The sequence below is a fragment of the Pseudorca crassidens genome, chromosome 17 (assembly GCF_039906515.1).
Source record: "Pseudorca crassidens isolate mPseCra1 chromosome 17, mPseCra1.hap1, whole genome shotgun sequence".
NCBI lineage: Eukaryota > Metazoa > Chordata > Mammalia > Artiodactyla > Delphinidae > Pseudorca > Pseudorca crassidens.
Window position 1 is genome coordinate 34996403 of NC_090312.1, and position 21022 is coordinate 35017424.

General features: G+C 42.1%; 1 long non-coding RNA gene across 1 annotated transcript in view; it reads left to right on the top strand.

Moving 5' to 3' along the window:
- LOC137210008 (uncharacterized) overlaps nucleotides 1–8582 on the top strand; it is a 129767-nt gene extending 121185 nt beyond the window's left edge. The window contains exon 10 of the long non-coding RNA XR_010936229.1: nucleotides 8034–8582. This is a non-coding gene — a long non-coding RNA (uncharacterized lncRNA). The remainder of the gene's footprint in view (nucleotides 1–8033) is intronic.
- The last annotated feature ends 12440 nt before the right edge of the window (nucleotides 8583–21022 follow it).

A 21022-nucleotide genomic window follows, 5' to 3' on the forward strand; every position in this document is an offset into this window, starting at 1 on the left:
GAGTGTGCGCATTCAATCCTGGTCGGGGAACTAGGATCCTGCAAGCCATGTGGTGTGGCCAAAAAAACAACAACAAAAAAACAAGGTAACTGAAAGATTACCTCCTCCCTTCTAACACTGTCCACCTGCCTCCCTCATCTTTGCCCAAGGAGATGAAATGAGGCTGCTTCTTCAACTGCATCCAGCTTCTTATACTCCTAAAAGGCAGGAGTTGGCCAGAAGGTGGCTACTGAAACGCAAGGGCCATCTCATAGAGAACCTCTGCTTTAAAAAGAGGTCAGTTGTCAAAATGAACCAATTCAGAAGCATAGCCCCTGGAGGATCTCAAGCTGTAAGCAGTGGTAGGAAGGATGCCTGGGTCAGGCCCAGGAAGCGGATTAACAACCTTGTGACCTTTTTTCTTCCCCCCTCGGCCTTGTGGTTTGCGGGATCTTAGTTCCCCGACCAAGGATTGAACCTGCGCCCTCGAACCTGCTGGACCGCCAGGGAATTCCCCCTTGTGACCTTTCTTTATCACATTCTTGTTAGTGGGTTTAGGCCTCCTTTACACAGTTGTCTGGGGGAAAAAATACCCTTTGTTTTGGAGGATTATGCAAACATTTTATAAGTGATTTACTGGCCTGTGTTTAACCTTTATTTAGTTGGTCCTGATTTACTTTACTAATTGATGCTCAATTCCGGGAAAAGCTCTGGTTCAAGGTTTACAGCCTGCCGAAAAAGTGATTAAGATGTGTAAACACACAGCAGGAAGATTCTCTTCACTGTTCAGGTGATAAGGGGCTTCAAATACATGAATGGCATCCACACAGAAAAGGAATTAGATTTGGTTGGGGTGGAACTCCACAATGGCAGAACTGGGATTAGTGGGATGGAAGCTATAGGAAGAAGTATCCACTTGGTACGAGGAAAAAACTTTTGAACAATTATAATTATTTTAAAATAAAAATGAAGTGCCCCAGGAGGTGGTGAGCAGCTGAGCACTGGAACCATTGAATCAGGGGGTGGAGGGGTCACCTGTCAGGATGCTGGGAAGGGTTTGAGCTGATGTCAAAGGAGATCCAACTCAGGTCTAGGATTCTGTGATGAATGTTGGGGCTAGAAAGTTATATACACAGAGTTACTCCCTGTCCAGGGCCAGGGAAATGCTTTTCAGACAGGACTAAGGAGAAAGGATTTCCACATAGGAAGACTTGTTACAGAAAACATTATTTCAATGGGTAGTTAACAAAATAGAGCATGCATGTGAACTTATTTACAGAATGGAGATGGTGTTATTCACGTTGGTCACAGGGCTGCTGTAAATACTGAGACAATATGGGGATGTGCTTGGAACAGAGCCTTAGCTCAGTAAGTGTTCGAGATTATTAATAGATTATTTACAATGCGTAAAAGTTAGCTGGTCAATTTCTTTCTGAGGACATAGTCATTAGATGGCTACTGAAATAACTAGGAATCTATAAAAATTGACTGTGGTATATTGCCCATGGTAGAGTAGGAGGAGATAGGTTTTGGGGTTTAGAAACTAAAACTTGGTTAATATACCCACTTCTCCAATCACAGGAGATAGTAACTATCTGTAATGCCATATTCAAATACAGAATACAGTAACTTGCGTTACCTAGCATACAGTTTACAGTGTACATTTACCTCTTTTGCATATAGATGGGGACATATGACATAAGTATTTACATGCATATTTATAATTACTCTAATTCCTTGAAGTTAGGAAGTTAAGCAGTGAAAATATTCTTATAAAGTTATAAAATTGGTCCCTACTAAAACATCACTTCTCAGGTAATACTACTACCCCCTACTTCTTCTGTGATAGGGCTTTAAAAGTCCAAGTAAAGTGAAAAATGTTATGATTTATAATTTTGTCAGAAAATGTATGCTGAGAAAAATAACATATAATTCATTCTCTAAGAATTAGTGCATGTTTGGGACTTCCCTGGTGGCGCAGTGGTTAAGACTCCGCACTCCCAATGCAGGGGGCCCGGGTTCGATCCCTGGTCAGGGAACTAGATCCCACATGCATGCCACAGCTAAGGAGCCTGCCTGCCGCAACTAAGACCCGGCACAACCGAATTAATTAATTAATTAAAAAAAAGAATGATGCTTGTAAAACAAGAGAATTAGTGCACATTTGCAGTGATAACCTAGACTTATTAAACCTAAGAAAACATATTTTAAAATCATTTAGTTTCATTTTTCAATATGAAGTTCCAATCAAACTTTTTCCCCCACTGATTACAAAACTGTGATTCTCTAAGTGAATTCATATTAAATGCTCTTGCCTGGTAGCAATTATCCTCAGATGTGGGAAGAGAAAGAGAGGGAGTGTGAGCAAGCACCAGCGACCTTTCTCAACTGTTGCCTAATTCTCTAGCTAAGTAGCAATGCGAGACAAACAGATCCACTGTCCTTTCTTCAAAGTCTTGTGAAATAGAAGCAGAATGACATTTCCTTTACTAGAGGAGGCCCTAAAAAGTTACCCGGGTTCTTTTACCAGAATTTTGCTGGAAGAGTTTGTGCGATTAGTTTTAAGTAGACAGCAACATTCAGATCAGATACTTCAAGACACTTCAGAGTTCAAACCTCACCGTGACTTTTTTTTTTTTCGGTACACGGGCCTCTCACCATTGTGGCCTCTCCCGTTTTGGAGCACAGGCTCCGGACGCGCAGGCTCAGCGGCCATGGCTCACGGGCCCAGCCGCTCCGCGGCATGTGGGATCTTCCCGGACCGGGACACGAACCCGTGTCCCCTGCATCGGCAGGCGGACTCTCAACCACTGCGCCACCAGGGAAGCCCTCACCATGACTTTTGATTGCCATTTGAATGCATTCTTAGAATTTCAGAGCTAGAAAACCATTCTAGAAAATGGTCCCTGGGGGTCAAACTTGTGTTGCTTTTGGTCAAATACATTTGGAGGCAATCCTCTCATTTAATAGGTAAGAAAACTGAAGAGAAAGTGGGTAAGTGATTTTCCCTAGACAACAGGAGATTAGTGGCTTGATTGGAACCATGACCCAAGTCTCCCGGAATCACCTGAGGATCTACAAAAACTGATACTCCCTGATCCTACTGATGTCTCGGTCCCACCTCCAGAGTTGCTGACTTAATTGGTCCTGGGTGCAGCTGAACTGGGCATTTTGAAGAGCTCCCCAGGTGATTCTAGCATGCAAGAGATTCACTTATCTTTCCTAATTTTTGCTCTTATGAAGGAACCTATATCACTTTCCACTACAGTCCTTCTTCCTATCCTTCCACTTTTTCCTCACAGTTAATCCTAGTGTTGCCATATCCCAGCAATTATTAAAGCCCACTGCCTGAAAAGGTGAGGCTGTGTGACCTCCAATGGGCGGAAGAGGGTGGGAGGGCTGGGGACAGTGTGGGGGTGATTCAGAAGGTGTACGAAACCACAGAACAGCGGGCACCTAGTCCGCCCGGCCTTCTTATACTAAACAGATGGTGAATTTCAAAGCCGAATGTACGAGGGAACCAATGCCATACACCCAAATTTAAGTTTAAATATTCTCCATATGTTCGGGTTTTGAATTCTCTCCTGGAGCAGCAGGCAGCAGAAGCTAACCACCCCGAGTCCTAGCAGACAGCAAATGTCTCTTGGAGCTGAAAACTGCCAACTGCTCTGGTGATGGGAGCATGAAGCCAGGCCCTGGACCAATCCATTTCACCACCTGCTTGCTTGTCCCTCAGCTGTGAGAGGGTCTTTTCATTGCATTTAGTTGGGTGTGTAACAATGAGTGTTGGACGCTGTCCTAGATGGGCAGTGGTGAAAATTTAAATTTAGAAATTACTCTTTCCTTTTGAGAAAAGTGATCAGTACAAGGAGAAAAACCTGTTCCAGAAGCCCGTGCCCTTGTGCTGGGCTTGTGGCCACAGTGATCAAAATGACACAGAAGTTCTCCGCCCCACCTTCAGGGCCACCAACTTCAGGCCCTCAGATCTCACAAGAAGTTCTGCCCCCGCCTCCTGGAGAATGCACCAATCAGGACTGGCGGCTGTAGTCCCCGCTAGGCTGGAGGATTCCCCTGATGCTGTGTTATGCTGCAGACTTCCTCAGAGGCGAGCTTCGTGTTCTCACCACGTGGGAAACGGAAGTGCTGGCTTTCCCATAAACAACCAACCCGGCAAATACCTGACCCTTCTGGTCATGTGCATGCCAGATCTGGCTGCACAGAAGGTAGCTTCCATCTTTCTGAAGGATACGAGGCTGCAGTGATGAATACCCACTCCTTTCTCGTAAAGGCTTTCACCCCAGTGTTTCATACGATTCTGCTTTCCTTTTCAAACCATGGGAACCCAAGAGTTCACTTTAACTATGTCCAAACTCTCTTTTTAGTTTTATCCAGTCATTTCTGGGACATACATTACACCGTTTCTTGAAGGGAAGGAAAATAGAGATGGTACTTTATACCTTTGGACACAAGAACTGGAGCACCTCTCTCCTTGTTATCATGTATTAATTTTGTGGCATATTCTAGGACCATAACACAAGGCACTTTGAAACTACTACCAGTTAAAGTTTTGAATTAGATATAAAATAGTTAGAGGCCAGGTTGCTCCACCGTTTGGCTTAGGGGGCTGGGGAATCCATTTCTAAAACATTATTAGAGAAGGGCTTCTTATGTGATTAATTCTGGGCAGTGGACACAGGCAAATAAGGTTCCCACACTCTACGACCTCACAGTCTAATGAAGAACAGAAATACTTGAATTAAAGATGACCATCCTGGGTTGTATGTCCTACAGGAGAGAGATGCACAATTAAGTGACTTCCTTAGATTCTCTATCAAATCAGTAGTGTCACCAAAGCTGGGGAAGCAAACCCCTGATCTAACATATTCTGATGCATCTTTGGACGATGATGTCCACATTACCTTGGAGCCCAGGTTCTGTCTGCTAGGGACCTATTGAAAGTGAGTGTAGCAAGAAACCAAGATGAGAAAACTCTGACTGCAGCCAAAAAGACGTCAAAGAGAGAAAGTCCATGATCTGTGGTGAGGCAACAGCGAGGAAGATGGCACCCGAAATGGGGAGTTACATGTGGGATAGGTCACGTGGGACTGGATTGTGAAGGCTGTTATAGAGGAAAGTTTTAGGGGGCTTGTTTTGCTTTTATCTTTTTTTCACCCCAGGTGAAGAAATTTGAATTAAAAACTCAGTTTTTTTAAGCACTTCATCATTAATCCATGTAAGGTTCTCTTACTTTACTTTTACTTTTTACCTCCAAACCCTAATTATATTCCCTTTGCCCCCATAGTACCTACTCTCATGTTTACTATATCTTTAGATGTGCATGCATACCTTCTTCAAAAGGCATATTACTTTTATGTGAATGTGTCTTTACAGAAATGATAATGTGCTATAAATCCTGTTCTGTTTCCTATGTTTTCCCCTCAACACTAGGTTTCTAAGATACATCAGTGTTGCTATGTACATCTGGTTGACATTTCTTAACTGCTATTTAGTTTTTAAGTGTACATCTGCCAGATTTACTAATAATCCCTTTCTCTAATGATAAGCACCTAGGCTGTCTCCAACATCCAGCTACCCCAAGAAATCCCACGATGAACATCCTTATGGACCCGTGGGGGAATTTCCTTGGAGTATATATTCCAGATTTTTTCCACAGGTCATAGGGCATGTGCATGCTTAATCTCAACAGCTGCCAGATTGCTCTTCTGAATGATGGTACCAGTTGACACTCCCTCCAACAGTGCCCTAGTGTTCCATCTTCCACATTCTCAGCTGCACCGTTATCACCCTTCTGATATTGGTCATTCTTAGCATTCTAAGACAGAAGCTTAGAGTAGATACAACAGGTCATAGGGAGCTATCTAAAGCTCTTCACCTGTGAGTACCACGAGAAAGGGGATGCTTTAGAAGCATTGTGCAGGGATGAATGATCTGACTTGCAAAACCAAAAGATGCAACATGTATTCTCTGGGAAGTTTGGGAGATGTTTAGCATTACAAGTGCAAAACGTTTTCTACATATACTTCTTTGCACAAATATCCCATTCGGTGTTTGTTCCCACTCCCATGATTGGTTAGTTTGTGCTGATCTGGCCTGAAACATGATTTGACTTGGTTATGGCCATTGTTCACTATGGCTGGTAGTGGAAGGCAGGGAGGGGAGGTGGGGCTGCAAGACCAGAGTATCTTGCTGAGCAGAAGCCCGGCCTCACTTGATGGGCTGTGCCTCCCTCCCTATCTTCAGCTGTCATCCTCCTTGTGTGAGAGAATTAGATGGAATATTAAAGTGACACTAAGTGATAACAAGGAACATTCGTGGAGTACTTGCTACTCAAAGTGTGGTCCTCAGACCAACAGCTTAGGTAACACCTGGGATGCTGCTTGTTAGAAATGCAGAATCTTGGTGCCCACCCCAGACCTGCAGAATCAGAATCTGCCTTTAGCAAGGTCGCCAAGGGATTCTATGCACATTAGAGTTTGACAAGCACTGCTTCAGTCTTTGCCAAACATTTTTTACATAGACTGTCATATTTCCACTCTTCCCAACACCCTGATATCCTTGGGTATCAGTTATTTAACTCCCATGTTACAGGTGAGAAAACCAAGGCTGGGCAGGTTAAAGTGACTATTCCAAGAATACCCAGAAGAGCCAGTGCAGCCAGATTTTCAGACTCTGCAACTGCCTCTCAAGGTCGTGCTTTACTTACATCCCCTTCTCCCCATGCCCCACGTTTCTTCATTCCAAAAGAAAGACACCCAGGAAGAGCTCATTTCAGAGCCAAACAAAAATGGATTGGTGGTGAGGCTGCCCAGTCTGGTGGTCCTCTGGGATGCAAATTGCATTCACTGCTACTCAGACTCAATCCTCCTGCTTCAGTGCAACTTAGTTAAGAGGGGCAGTCAGATCTTCACTGAATGTGAGGTGGGTGGAGATACTAGTGGGTCCCTCCCTTGATTGAAGAGTACCAGGGTCCATTTTTCCTTCTTAAAAGCAGGTTAAGCAGGGGTGCTTAATCTGGGGTTCCTCAGGCCCCCAAGACATTTGTGAATAGAGTTCAGGAGTCTTCAACCTTAGCATTTTCTTAAACATAACTACATATAGAAAACAAACCACAGTAGCATCAGCAGGACCTGTGACTTTGTCACTAATAGAAATCACAGGTGTTTCTATACCGAGTTGCAACTATTGCACATTTCAAAATCATGTTTATGTTCATCACAACTTCAATATTACTTCAGTTATTAGACCCACACTAGATCTTGTTTTTGAATGTGTTCATGAACGTGCACTATATTTCTAAATTACAATTTTTTAAATATTTTGATAACTATATCAGTATAATGGTTTCCTTTGTAATCTGACAAATTGCATTTTATGAGCTTCAAAACATTATTCTGAGAAGGAGCTCATAGGCTTCATTAAACTGTAGAAAGACCATGTCAGATTCTGGAAGCTTTATCACATCTTCCAGTCTGTTTTTGGTCAGTTAGGTCATCCCTATATTTGTTTTATATCTGTTACCGGTAGCAACATAGCACTTAAAACCAAAAGGGCTTATGTGCTTGTCTTCAGGGGTGAAATGAAGGATTTTCTGAGAAGACTGCACACCATTGCAGTCAGGCTTGGTGGGATTGGAGGGAAGAACCCCAAGGGAGAACATTTATGACCCTTGCCCTTCTTCTAGAAGATCTTCTCAACAGTCAGAAGATTTCAATTAAAATTGCTGGTGCATGGGGCTTCCCTGGTGGCGCAGTGGTTGAGGGTCCGCCTGCCGATGCAGGGGACGCGGGTTCGTGCCCCGGTCCGGGAAGATCCCACATGCCGCGGAGCGGCTGGGCCCGTGAGCCATGGCCGCTGAGGCTGCGCGTCCGGAGCCTGTGCTCCAAAACGGGAGAGGCCACAGCGGTGAGAGGCCCGCGTACCGCAAAAAAAAAAAAAAAAAAAAAAAAAAAAAAAGAGAAAGAAAAGATTGCTGGTGCCACATGCTGGACAGAGACCATTAACCATAGCTTTTTCTATTATTTACCCTGCTGCAGGTGTGTGTTATAATCTCGATTATAATCCACAAAGAAGCTGGAAGATGTTCGGCCTTTGAAAAGGAACATCCCTTCTTTTTATTTTTTGCATCTTTATTGGAGTATAATTGCTTTACAATGGTGTGTTAGTTTCTGCTTATGACAAAGTGAATCAGCTATACGTATACATATATCTCCAAATCCCCTCCCTCTTGTGTCTGCCTCACACCCTCCCTATCCCACCCCTCTAGGTGGTCACAAATCACTGAGCTGATCTCCCTGTGCTCTGTGGCTGCTTCCCACTAGCTATCTATTTTACATTTGGTAGTGTGTATATGTCCATGCCACTCTCTCACTTCGTCCCAGTTTACCCTTCCCCCTCCCCGTGTCCTCAAGTCCATTCTCTATGTCTGCGTCTTTATTCCTGTCCTGCCCCTAGGTTCTTCAGAACCATTTATTTTTTAATTTTTTAATTTTTTAAAACATCTTTATTGGAGTATAATTGCTTTACAATGGTGTGTTAGTTTCTGCTTTATAACAAAATGAATCAGTTATACATATACACATGTTCCCATATCTCTTCCCTCTTGCGTCTCCCTGCCTCCCACCCTCCCTATCCCACCCCTCTAGGTGGTCACAAAGCACCAAGCTGATCTCCCTGCTTCCTACTAGCTATCTGTTTTACGTTTGGTAGTGTATATATGTCCATGCCACTCTCTCACTTTGTCACGGCTTACCCTTCCCCCTCCCCATATCCTCAAGTCCATTCTCTAGTAGGTCTGTGTCTTTATTCCCATCTTACCCCTATGTTCTTCATGACCTTTTTTTTTTTCTTAGATTCCATATATATGTGTTAGCATACGGTACTTGTTTTTCTCTTTCTGAATTACTTCACTCTGTATGACAGACTCTAGGTCCATCCACCTCACTACAAATAACTCTATTCCATTTCTTTTTATGGCTGAGTAATATTCCATTGTATATATGTGCCACATCTTCTTTATCCATTCATCTGTCAATGGACATTTAGGTTGCTTCCATGTCCTGGCTATTGTAAATAGAGCTGCAGTGAACATTGTGGTATATGACTCTTTTTGAATTATGGTTTTCTCAGGTTATATGCCCAGTAGTGGGATTGTTGGGTCATATGGTAGTTCTATTTTTAGTTTTTAAGGAGCCTGCGTACTGTTCTCCATAGTATCAATTTACATTCCCACCAACAGTACAAGAGGGTTCCCTTTTCTCCACACCCTCTCCAGAATTTATTTATTATTCTTTTTAATTTTTATATTTATTTGTTTGTTTGTTTTTGGCAGTGTTGAGCCTTCGTTGCTGTGCACAGGCTTTCTCTAGTTGTGGGGAGTAGGGGCTACTCTTCTTTGTGGTGTGCGGGCTTCTCATTGCAGTGGCTTCTCGTTGCAGAGCACAGGTTCTGGGCACGTGGGCTTCAGTGGTTGTGGAGCGTGGTCTCAGTAGTTGTGGCTCATGGGCTCTAGAGCTCAGGCTCAATAGTTGTGGTGCACGGGATTAGTTGCTCCACGGCATGTGGGATCTTCCCGGACTAGGGCTTGAACCCGTGTGCCCTGCATTGGCAGGCGGATTCTTAACCAGTGCGCCACCAGGGAAGTCCTCCAGCATTTATTGTTTGTAGATTTTTTGATGATGGCCATTCTGACTGGTGTGAGGTGATACCTCACTGAAGTTTTGATTTGCATTTCTCTAATGATTAATGATGTTGAGCATTTTTTCATGTGCTTGTTGGGAATCTGTATATCCTCTTTGGAGAAATGTCTATTTAGGTCTTCTGACCGTTTTTGGATTGGGTTGTTTGCTTTTTGCTATTGAGCTACATGAGCTACTTGTAAATTTTGGAGATTAATCCTTTGTCAGTTGCTTCATTTGCAAATATTTTCTCCCATTCTGAGGGTTGTCTTTTCGTCTTGTTTATGGTTTCCTTTGCTTTGCAAAAGCTTTTAAGATTCATTAGGTCCCATTTGTTTATTTTTGTTTTTATTTCCATTTCTCTAGGAGGTGGGTCACAAAGGATCTTGCTGTGATTTATGTCATAGTGTTCTGCTATGTTTTCCTCTAAGAGTTTTATAGTGTCCTGTCTTACATTTAGGTCTCTAATCCATTTTGAGTTTATTTTTGTGTATGGTGTTAGGGAGTGTTCTAATTTCATTCTTTTACATGTAGCTGTTCAGTTTTCCCAGCACCACTTATTGAAAAGGCTGTCTTTTCTCCATTGTATATTCTTGCCTCCTTTGTCAAAAATAAGGTGACCATATGTGCGTGGGTTTATCTCTGGGCTTTCTATCCTATTCCATTGATCTATATTTCTGTTTTTGTGCCAGTACCATACTGTTTGGGTTTTTTTTAACATCTTTATTGGAGTATAATTGCTTACAATGGTGTGTTAGTTTCTGCTTTATAACAAAGTGAATCAGTTATACATATACACATGTTCCCATATCTCTTCCCTCTTGCGTCTCCCTGCCTCCCACCCTCCCTATCTCACCCCTCTAGGTGGTCACAAAGCACCAAGCTGATTTCTCTGTGCTACGCGGCTGCTTCCCACTAGCTATCTATTTTACATTTGGTAGTGTATATATGTCCATGCCACTCTCTCACTTTGTCACAGCTTACCCTTCCCCCTCCCCACATCCTCAAGTCCATTTTCTAGTAGATCTGTGTCTTTATTCCGGTCTTACCCCGAGGTTCTTCATGACCTTTTTTTTTTTCTTTCTTAGATTCCATATATATCTGTTAGCATACGGTATTTGTTTTTCTCTTTCTGACTTACTTCACTCTGTATGACAGACTCTAGGTCCATCCACCTCACTACAAATAACTCAATTTCGTTTCTTTTTATGGCTGAGTAATATTTCATTGTATATATGTGCCACATCTTCTTTATCCATTAATCTGATGATGGACACTTAGGTTGCTTCCATCTCCTGGCTATTGTAAATAGAGCTGCAATGAACATTTTGGTACATGACTCTTTTTGAATTATGGTTTTCTTAGGGTATATGCCCAGTAGTGGGATTGCTGGGTTGTATGGTAGTTCTATTTGTAGTTTTTTAAGGAACCTCCATACTGTTCTCCATAGTGGCTGTATCAATTTACATTCCCACCAGCAGTGCAAATTGTTCCCTTTTCTCCACACCCTCTCCAGCATTTATTGTTTCTAGATTTTTTGATGATGGCCATTCTGACCGGTGTGAGATGATATCTCATTGTAGTTTTGATTTGTATTTCTCTAATGATTAATGATGTTGAGCATTCTTTCCTGTGTTCTTGGCAATCTGTATATCTTCTTTGGAGAAATGTCTATTTAGGTCTTCTGCCCATTTTTGGATTGGGTTGTTTGTTTAATATTGAGCTGCATAAGCTGCTTGTAAAGTTTGGAGATTAATCCTTTGTCGGTTCCTTCATTTGCAAATATTTTCTCCCATTCTGAGGGTTGTCTTTTCGTCTTGTTTATGGTTTCCTTTGCTTTGCAAAAGCTTTGAAGTTTCATTAGGTCCCATTTGTTTATTTTTGTTTTTATTTCCATTTCTCTAAGAGGTGGGTCAAAAAGGATCTTGCTGTGATTTATGTCATAGAGTGTTCTGCCTATATTTAGCTCTAAGAGTTTGATAGTTTCTGGCCTTACATTTAGGTCTTTAATCCATTTTGAGCTTATTTTTGTGTATGGTGTTAGGGAGTGTTCTGATCTCATACTTTTACATGTACCTGTCCAGTTTTCCCAGCATCACTTCTTGAAGAGGCTGTTTTTTCCCCACTGTATATTCTTGCCTCCTTTATCAAAGATAAGGTGACCATATGTGTGTAGGTTTATCTCTGGGCTTTCTATCCTGTTCCATTGATCTATATTTCTGTCTTTGTGCCAGTACCATACTGTCTTGATTACTCTAGCTTTGTAGTATAGTCTGAAGTCAGGGAGCCTGATTCCTCCAGTTCCGTTTTTCTTTCTCAAGATTGCTTTGCCTATTCGGGGTCATTTATGTTTGCATATAAATTGTGAAATTTTTTGTTCTAGTTCTATGAAAAATGCCAGTGGTAGTTTGATAGGCATTGCACTGAATCTGTAGATTGCTTTGAGTAGTAGAGTCATTTTCACAATGTTGATTCTTCCAATCCAAGAACATGATATATCTCTCCATCTATTTGTATCATCTTTAATTTTTTTCATCAGTGTCTTATAGTTTTCTGCATACAGGTCTTTTGTCTCCTTAGGTAGGTTATTCCTAGGTATTTTATTCTTTTTGTTGCAGTGGTAAATGGGAGTGTTTCCTTAATTTCTCTTTCAGATTTTTCATCATTAGTGTATAGGAATGCAAGAGATTTCTGTGCATTAATTTTGTATCCTGCTACTTTACCAAATTCATTGATTAGCTCTAGTAGTTTTCTGGTAAAGTCTTTAGGTTTCTCTATGTATAGTATCATGTCATCTGCAAACAGTGACAGCTTTACTTCTTCTTTTCCAATTTGGATTCCTTTTATTTTCTTTTTCTTCTCTAATTGCTGTGGCTAAAAGTTCCAAAAGTATGTTGAATAATAGTGGTGAGAGTGGGCAACCTTGTATTGTTCCTGATCTTAGTGGTAATGGTTTCAGTTTTTCACCATTGAGAACGATGTTGGCTGTCGGTTTGTCATATATGGCCTTTATTATGTTGAAGTAAGTTACCTCTTTGCCTACTTTCTGTGGGGGGCGGTTATCATAAATGGGTGTTGAATTTTGTCGAAAGCTTTTTCTGCATCTATTGAGATGACCATATGGCTTTTATCCTTCAATCTGTTAATATGGTGTATCACATTGATTGATTGGCATATATTGAAGAATCCTTGCATTCCTGGGATAAACCCCACTTGATCATGGTGTATGATCCTTTTAATGTGCTGTTGGATTCTGTTTGCTAGTATTTTGTTGAGGATTTTTGCATCTATGTTCATCAGTGATATTGGCCTGTAGTTTTCTGTCTTTGTGACATCTTTGTCTGGTTTTGGTATCAGGGTGATGGTGGCCTTGTAGAATGAGTTTGGGAGTGTTCCTCCCTCTGCTATATTTTGGAAGAGTTTGAGAAGGATAGGTGTTAGCTCTTCTCTAAATGTTTGATAGAATTCACCTGTGAAGCCATCTGGTCCTGGGCTTTTGTTTGTTGGAAGATTTTTAATCACAGTTTCAATTTCAGTGCTTGTGATTGGTCTGTTTATATTTTCTGTTTCTTCCTGGTTCACTCTCAGAAAGCTGTGCTTTTCTAAAAATTGTCCATTTCTTCCAGGTTGTCCATTTTATTGGCATATAGTTGCTTGTAGTAATCTCTCAATATCCTTTGTATTTCTGCAGTGTCTGTTGTTACTTCTCCTTTTTCATTTCTAATTCTATTGATTCAAGTCTTCCCCCTTTTTTTCTTGATGAGTCTGGGTAATGGTTTATCAATTTTGTTTATCTTCTCAAAGAACCAGCTTTTAGTTTTATTGATCTTTGCTATTGTTTCCTTCATTTCTTTTTCATTTATTTCTGTTCTGATCTTTATGATTTCTTCCCTGCTGCTAACTTTGGGGTTTTTTTGTTCTTCTTTCTCTAATTGATTTAGGTGTAAGGTTAGGTTGTTTATTTGAGTTGTTTCTTGTTTCTTGAGGTAGGATTGTATTGCTATAAACTTCCCTCTTAGAACTGCTTTTGCTGTGTCCCATAGGTTTTGGGTTGTCCTGTTTTCACTGTCATTTATTTCTAGGTATTTTTTGATTTCCTCTTTGATTTGTTCAGTCATCTCTTGGTTATTAAGTAGTATATTGTTTAGCCTCCATGTGTTTGTATTTTTTACAGATTTTTTCCTGTAATTGGTATCTAGTCTCATAGCATTGTGGTCAGAAAAGATACTTGATACGATTTCAATTTTCTTAAATTTACCAAGGCTTGATTTGTGACCCAAGATATGATCTATCCTGGAGAATGTTCCATGAGCACTTGAGAAGAAAGTGTATTCTGTTGTTTTTGGATGGAATGTCCTATAAATATCAATTAAGTCCATCTTGTTTAATGTATCATTTAAAGCTTGTGTTTCCTTATTTATTTTCATTTTGGATGATCTGTCCGTTGGTGAAAGTAGGGTGTTAAAGTCCCCTATACTATGGTTGTGTTACTGTCGATTTCCCCTCTTATGGCTGTTAGTATTTGCCTTATGTATTGAGGTGCTCCTATGTTGGGTGCATAAATATTTACAATTGTTATATCTTCTTCTTGGATTGATCCCTTGAGCATTATGTAGTATCCTTCTTTGTTTCTTGTAATAGTCTTTGTTTTAAAGTCTATTTTGTCTGATATGAAGATTGCTACTCCAGCTTTCTTCAGATTTCCATTTGCATGGAATATCTTTTTCCATCCCCTCACTTTCAGTCTGTATGTGTCCCTAGGTCTGAAGTGGGTCTATTGTGGACAGCATATATATGAGTCTTGTTTTTGTATCCATTCAGCCAGTCTATGTCTTTTGGTTGAAGCATTTAATCTATTTCCATTTAAGGTGGTTATCAATATGTATGTTCCTATTACCATTTTCTTAATTGTTTTGGGTTCGTTGTTGTAGGTCTTTTCCTTCTCTGTGTGTCCTGCCTAGAGAAGTTCCTTTAGCATTTGTTGTAAAGCTGGTTTGGTGGTGCTGAATTCTCTTAGCTTTTGCTTGTCCGTAAAAGTTTTAATTTCTCCATCGAATCTGAATGAGATCCTAGCTGGGTAGAGTAATCTTGGTTGTAGGTTTTTCCCTTTCATCACTTTAAATATGTCCTGCCACTCCCTTCTGGCTTGCAGAGTTTCTGCTGAAAAATCAGCTGTTAACCATATGGGGATTCCCTTGTATGTTATTTTTTGTTTTTCCCTTGCTGCTTTTAATATGTTTTCTTTGTATTTAATTTTTGATAGTTTGATTAATATGTGTCTTGGAGTGTTTCTCCTTGGATTTATCCGGTATGGGACTCTCTGTGCTTCCTGGACTTGACTATTTCCTTTCCCATATTAGGGAAGTTTTCAACTATAATCTCTTCAAATATTTTCTCAGTCCCTTTATTTTTCTCTTCTTCTTCTGGGACCCCTATAATTCGAGAGTTGGTTTGTTTAATGTTGTCCCAGAGGTCTCTGAGACTGCCCTCAATTCTTTTCATTCTTTTTTCTTTATTCTGCTCTGCAGTAGTTATTTCCACTATTTTATCTTCCAGGTCACATATCCATTCTTCTGCCTCAGTTATTCTGCTATTGATTACTTCTAGAGAATTTTTAATTTCATTTATTGTGTTGTACATCACTGTTTGCTCTTTATTTCTTCTAAGTCCTTGTTAAACACTTCTTGTATTTTCTCCATTCTATTTCCAAGATTTTGGATCATCTTTACTATCATTACTGTGAATTCTTTTTCAGGTAGACTGCCTATTTCCTCTTCATTTGTTTGGTCTGGTAGGTTTTTACCTTGCTCCTTCATCTGCTGTGTGTTTCTATTTCTTCTCATTTTCCTTAACTTACTGTGTTTGGGGTCTCCTTTTTGTAGGCTACAGGTTTATAGTTCCTGTTGTTTTTGGTGTCTGCCCCCAGTGGCTAAGTTTGGTTCAGTGGGTTGTGTAGGCTTCCTGGTGGAGGGGGACTGGTGCCTGTATTCTGGAGGATGAGGCTGGATCTTGTCTTTCTGGTGGGCAGTACCATGTCCAGTAGTGTGGTTTGGGGTGTCTGTGACCTTATTATGATTTTAGGCAGTCTTGCTGCTAATGGGTGGCATTGTGTTCCTGTCTTGCTAGTTGTTTGGCATAGGGTGTCCAGCACTGTAGCTTGCTGGTCGTTAAGTGGAGCTGGGTCTTAGCGTTGAGATGGAGATCTATGGGAGAGCTTTCGCTATTTGATATCACGTGGAGCCGGGAGGTCTCTGGTGGACCAATGTCCTGAACTCAGCTCTCCCACCTCAGAGGCACTGGCCTGACACCCAGCTGGAGCACCAAGACCCTGTCAGCCACATGGCTCCTGTGGGTTGTCAGTGAGCCAGGAGACCACGGTCATCTGAGCGCATCCAAACCAGAAACCAGACTTTTTTCTTCCTTTGTGCTTAGTCTAGTTTCACTTGGTCGTAGGGTACCACATGTGGAGGTTCTGCACCGGGCACTTCAGACGAGAGTTTCTAGTGCTAAATGACTGTGCCAGTGCCTCAGCTTAGACGCTGCGATGACTCTGTGAAGGAACATCCCTCCTTTCATACCCATGATACTAGACAAGATTTCCAGGATTCTGAAGTCTCAATAGGAAAAAGGTAGTAACTAAGACTCTCCAGAGAAAATGGAAACTCATACTTTTAAATAGGCTGTAAGAACTCTATAATTATTGACGTGCAGAGTGATAGATTAAGTTAATAAACAAAAAGCAGGTTACAAAGTAGCATACCTTATTATAGGGTGGGGTGGGGGGTAGTGAGAAGGCAGGGCAGAGAAAAAGAGTGAAAAATGTATATCAAAATGTTAATAGTGGTTAATTCTGGGTAGCAGGATTACAGGAGATTTTCATCTTTTTATTCCTTTTTGTATTTTTTTATGATCAGCATATATTATTTTGTTTAAAAAAAAAAAACCCCAAGGCAATAAGGCTGTTTTCATTTTGTAACCTTGCAGTACCACTTAACCAGTTAACTAGCTTCACACTTCCTGGGTAGATAAAAAAGAGTGGAATGGAGAGTGGAAAAATTGAATTCTTTACCAAAAAAATCCTAAAGTGTTATAATAAACCATGGACTTTATATAATGGGTCAAATTAGGTCCCCCATATTCCTAGTGAACCAGGCAGCAACTGGTGCATAGCAGGCGCTGGATCAAGGTGAACTCCCTTCCTTCCTATTACACGTTTATTTCCATTTCTGAGCCTCAGTAGAGTGCTGGGATGGGGGGAGCGGGAGTGGGGCTGCTGGGGGTAGGGTTCTTCCAGATCTACATACTTCCCCCTTCTCCAAGTTAAAAAAAAAATTATTTCTTGCTCCAATTTTTCTTCCTTTTCTAATTCATCAGTTTTTTTAGTTCTCCTTCCTGGAACCTTCTTCCAGCCATTTTAGATTCTTTGAAAAAAAAAAAAGTATTCTTATAAAATGAGTATTTTGAAAACGGTGGCTGTCTCTCCAGAGCTGAAACAAACACACAGCCACTATTTCAGTTATCCCTTGCGGCATATCAAACCACCCCAAAACCTAGGGACATCCCTGCAGACAGAAGTGGGGGTAAGGGGCTACTGGGTGGAGAGGAGGCAGGAAATGCTGCCTGGGTTACTCTTCCATTTATTGTTCATGATTCTGTGGGTCAGAAATTCAAGTAGAGCTTATCTCTTCTCTAGGCTGTGTCAGCTAGGCCTGCTTGACTGGGGCTGGAGGACATCCAGTCGCCCTGTCAGGCATCTGGAGTCTTGTTCCTGGCTGGTGGTTGGGATGCCTTGGTCTCCACGTGGCCATTCTCCCTTCAAATGTTCTCTCTTTATTCAGTAAGTTAGCCTAGCCTAATAAGCTCCTCTGCCTAGTGGCTGATTTCCAAGAGGGTAAAAATAGGAAATTCAAACCCTTCTTAAAACCTAGGCATGAAGTCCCATAGTACCACCCAGGTCCCTACTGGTCAAAGCCAGCCCAGAATCAAGGGTTGGGGGAATTAAACTTCACCTCTTGATGCAGGAATGGCAAAGTCACATTGGAAAAGATTATGCAGAATGGGAGGGGTTTTGTGACCATCTTTAGAAACAATCTACTCAACATATCAATATTTAAAAAAAAATTTTAAAGAGCTTAATAACTATGGTAACTAGTATAATGAAAATAACGAATGATATTCACCAATCAGAGGGGATAATTATTTTTTCTAATTTGTTTGACCCTTTCAATTTCTGAATCATCCCGTTTGCCTTTCCTCTCCACTTTGTGTCACATTAGGCCAAGAAATCCTAAGTGCTGCATGTATGAAAGAAGTCCTCACTGTGTCACTCTTCGCCAGTATTTCACCATGTGGCTGTTTCCTCTTAGTCTCCGTCCTGTGCTTGTAGTTCACCAGAAGACCACCCTCAGTTCTCTTACCTCTCATTCCTTACTCTTCCTAGAGGATTTCATTCACCCCCTGGTTTCCAATGCCACCAACACCCTGATGACAACAAATTTTAATCTCCAGCCCAGATCCTTCTCTTCTGGGCTCCAGACCTGAAATTCCAGCTGCCTCCTGGACATCTCTATTTGGATGTCCCACAGGTAACCTCACGTTTATATGTCCTAAATCAAATTTGGCATTTTCTTCCTCTCCACCCTAACTTACTACCTCCCTACAGTCCCTTTCTTGGGCAATAGTGTCCTGTTTTTGTCCTGTTTCATCCAGTGAATCAAGCCAAAAACTCAGCAGTCCTCCTCCACACCTCCCTCTTCCTCATGCCCACATCCAATCAATTACCAAATCCTCCTGATTCTTGGTGTCTCTATTCCAGCTTTTCCATGCCTGCCACCATTTCCATAGTTTAAGCTACCATCATCTTTGTTGCTTACATTGCTACGAAACCTTCTCACTGGTGTTAGGCCCCAGCCTCTGTGGTCCATTATCAAACTGGGCCAGAATGAATTTTCTATACTATCATTGCTAAAACCTGTCAGTAGGTCCCCCCTGTCCCCAAGATAAAAGTCCCACATCTATATTTCTTAGCAGGGCACACAAAGGCCCTTTATGTTTGGGGCTGCTTCCCTTAATATCCTAAGTGCCTCATCCTAACTCTCAAATTTGTGATCCAGACAATTCAGAGCATCCTGAATCCCCACCACTCTCTCTACTCTTCACCTCCACCTCTCCTCTCCTCCAGCTTAGAAGTCAACCAGAGGAACCTTCCCTTACCCCTTCCTTCCTCGCCTACCTAGGACACTGTGCATACTCTTTTCTTAGCATTTACCACACCACAGTAATGGCTGGCTCACTTATTTACTTCTTCCACTGTACTGGAAGCTCCTGAAACACAAGAGCTGTGTCTTTTTTTACGGTTGTTCCTCAGTGTTCAGCTAGTGCCTGGCATATGGTGGGGCAATGAATGAATGAATGAATGGTGATAATACCCACTGGCTGTAAGGAGCAAAGAGAAGATGGCTGGTGGGTACAATGTGTTTTAATATCCATATAACTGAACTGAGGAATCTTTACATGTCACCCCCCGCCCCCCCCCTTCCCCTTCCTTCACTGTTCTGATTGAAGGAGAAACCAGCACCATTAGCAGGAAGGGGTCAGCACTTAATTGAAGTAATGCTTACTATTGCCTAGGACTTTCTTTTACTCATGTTTAAGATGACAGTTTTCCGTGCCTGGTCCTGTAATGATGTAAGCTAAGGGAAAGGCTTAGAAGGATCCATACTTCTGCCTAGGCACTTGTCCACATTCTGTCTATAACCTCAGTGAATCTTCACAGACAACCTACAATTTTATTTCCTCCATTAAAGAGTCTTGACTGCCTAAAATGTCTGCACTGGACCACAAAGATGATTATGACATGGCTACCATCTTGAAGGAGCTTTTATTTATACATATAGTCTACTTGTCTTTGTCTTGCCGTCCAAGCCTTTTGAGAGCAGGGACCTGGCCTGTCTTATTCATTGCTGTTGTCCCAGTGCCTACAACACATAGTAGGTGCTCAACAAATGTTTATTGAATGGAGTGGATAAACGAGCAACACAATGTTTATTGAATGAGGATGTAGCCATAGGCAAGGGTATATCTGGGTGGGAGATGAGGTTTATCTCCTAGGCAACAGGAGCAAAGGATCATTTCTTAAGTAGGGATTGGATCATGACTTTCAAAAAACCCACTCTGGTTTCAGTGTGGAGAGTTTGCCACTGGGGTGCCAGCTGGGCTGGGGTGGGGGGTTGGGTGGGGAGAGTGTAAATTGTTTAACCCAAGCAAGAATTGATGACAGACTGACCTAGAGTGACAGTTGAGGGGTACAAATGGAAAGTGAGGGAAGAGAGACATTTCTGAGGCAAAACTGCTCAGACCTGGGGACCAACTGGATCCAGGGCTTTGGGGGAGATGGTGAAGGCTGGATGGGAGACGAGAAGCCCATACGGGAAGAAGTAAAAACAAGGACTTTAGTTTTGGTTACTTTGAGTCTGAGATGCCTGGGTAACATCTTTCTCTGAATCTCTAGGAATTGTGCCACCACCACACTGTTCCTCCTACCCCTTTTCTCTTTTCTTTCCTGTTTTGAATCACTCCCACAAGCCATAAATGCTCCCTGCTTCTCGGCGTGCTGGGGCACCATGCCAGCAGGGCCCACATTCAGTTCAGACCTGGAGGGCCGACTGTGGCCTCTGAGGATGGCAGCTCCCTGACAGGAAGGAAGGCTGGCTTGCCGGCTGGGCACAGACAGGAGCTTGCTTTGCTGCAGCAGGTGCCCAGGGCCAGCTGCTCCAGTACCCTCAGGCTCACATCAACAGGATGGGACAGCCCAGGCGGAAGGAAGCCTGCAGGGAGGGACACCGATGCAGACAGAAGCCGGGGCAGGGGATGGAGAGGAGACAGGAAGAGCTGCCTGAGCTGTTGGCTGGCGCCCCGCCAGCAGATTCAGGAGCGGCAGTGACAGGGGGCCACTGAGTCCTCTTTCCCTCTGTGATGAGCATCTCTGGCCCTGGTTGATTGTATTATTAATACTACTATTGTTGTTGGCCAGCCTGGGCCTATTTCTAAAATAGTTAATTGCCTTTTTTCCCTTTCTTTCTCTTTCTTTCTTTCCTTTGTTTCTTGTTTTTTTTTTGGCTGTGCCGCACAGCTTTTGGGGTCTTAGTTCCCCAAGGAGGGGTTGAACCCTGGCCATGGCAGTGAAAGCGCCCAGTACTAACCACTGGACCTTCAGGGAATTCCCTAGCTAATTCCTTGTCTATACTCAATTTTGTGATTATTGGGAAAGAAAGGACACTTCCATTAGCCTTTCAGTTACACAGAGCAGTGAGAAAGCTCGAGGGAGGGGCAGTGGTTTCTGCCCCGTG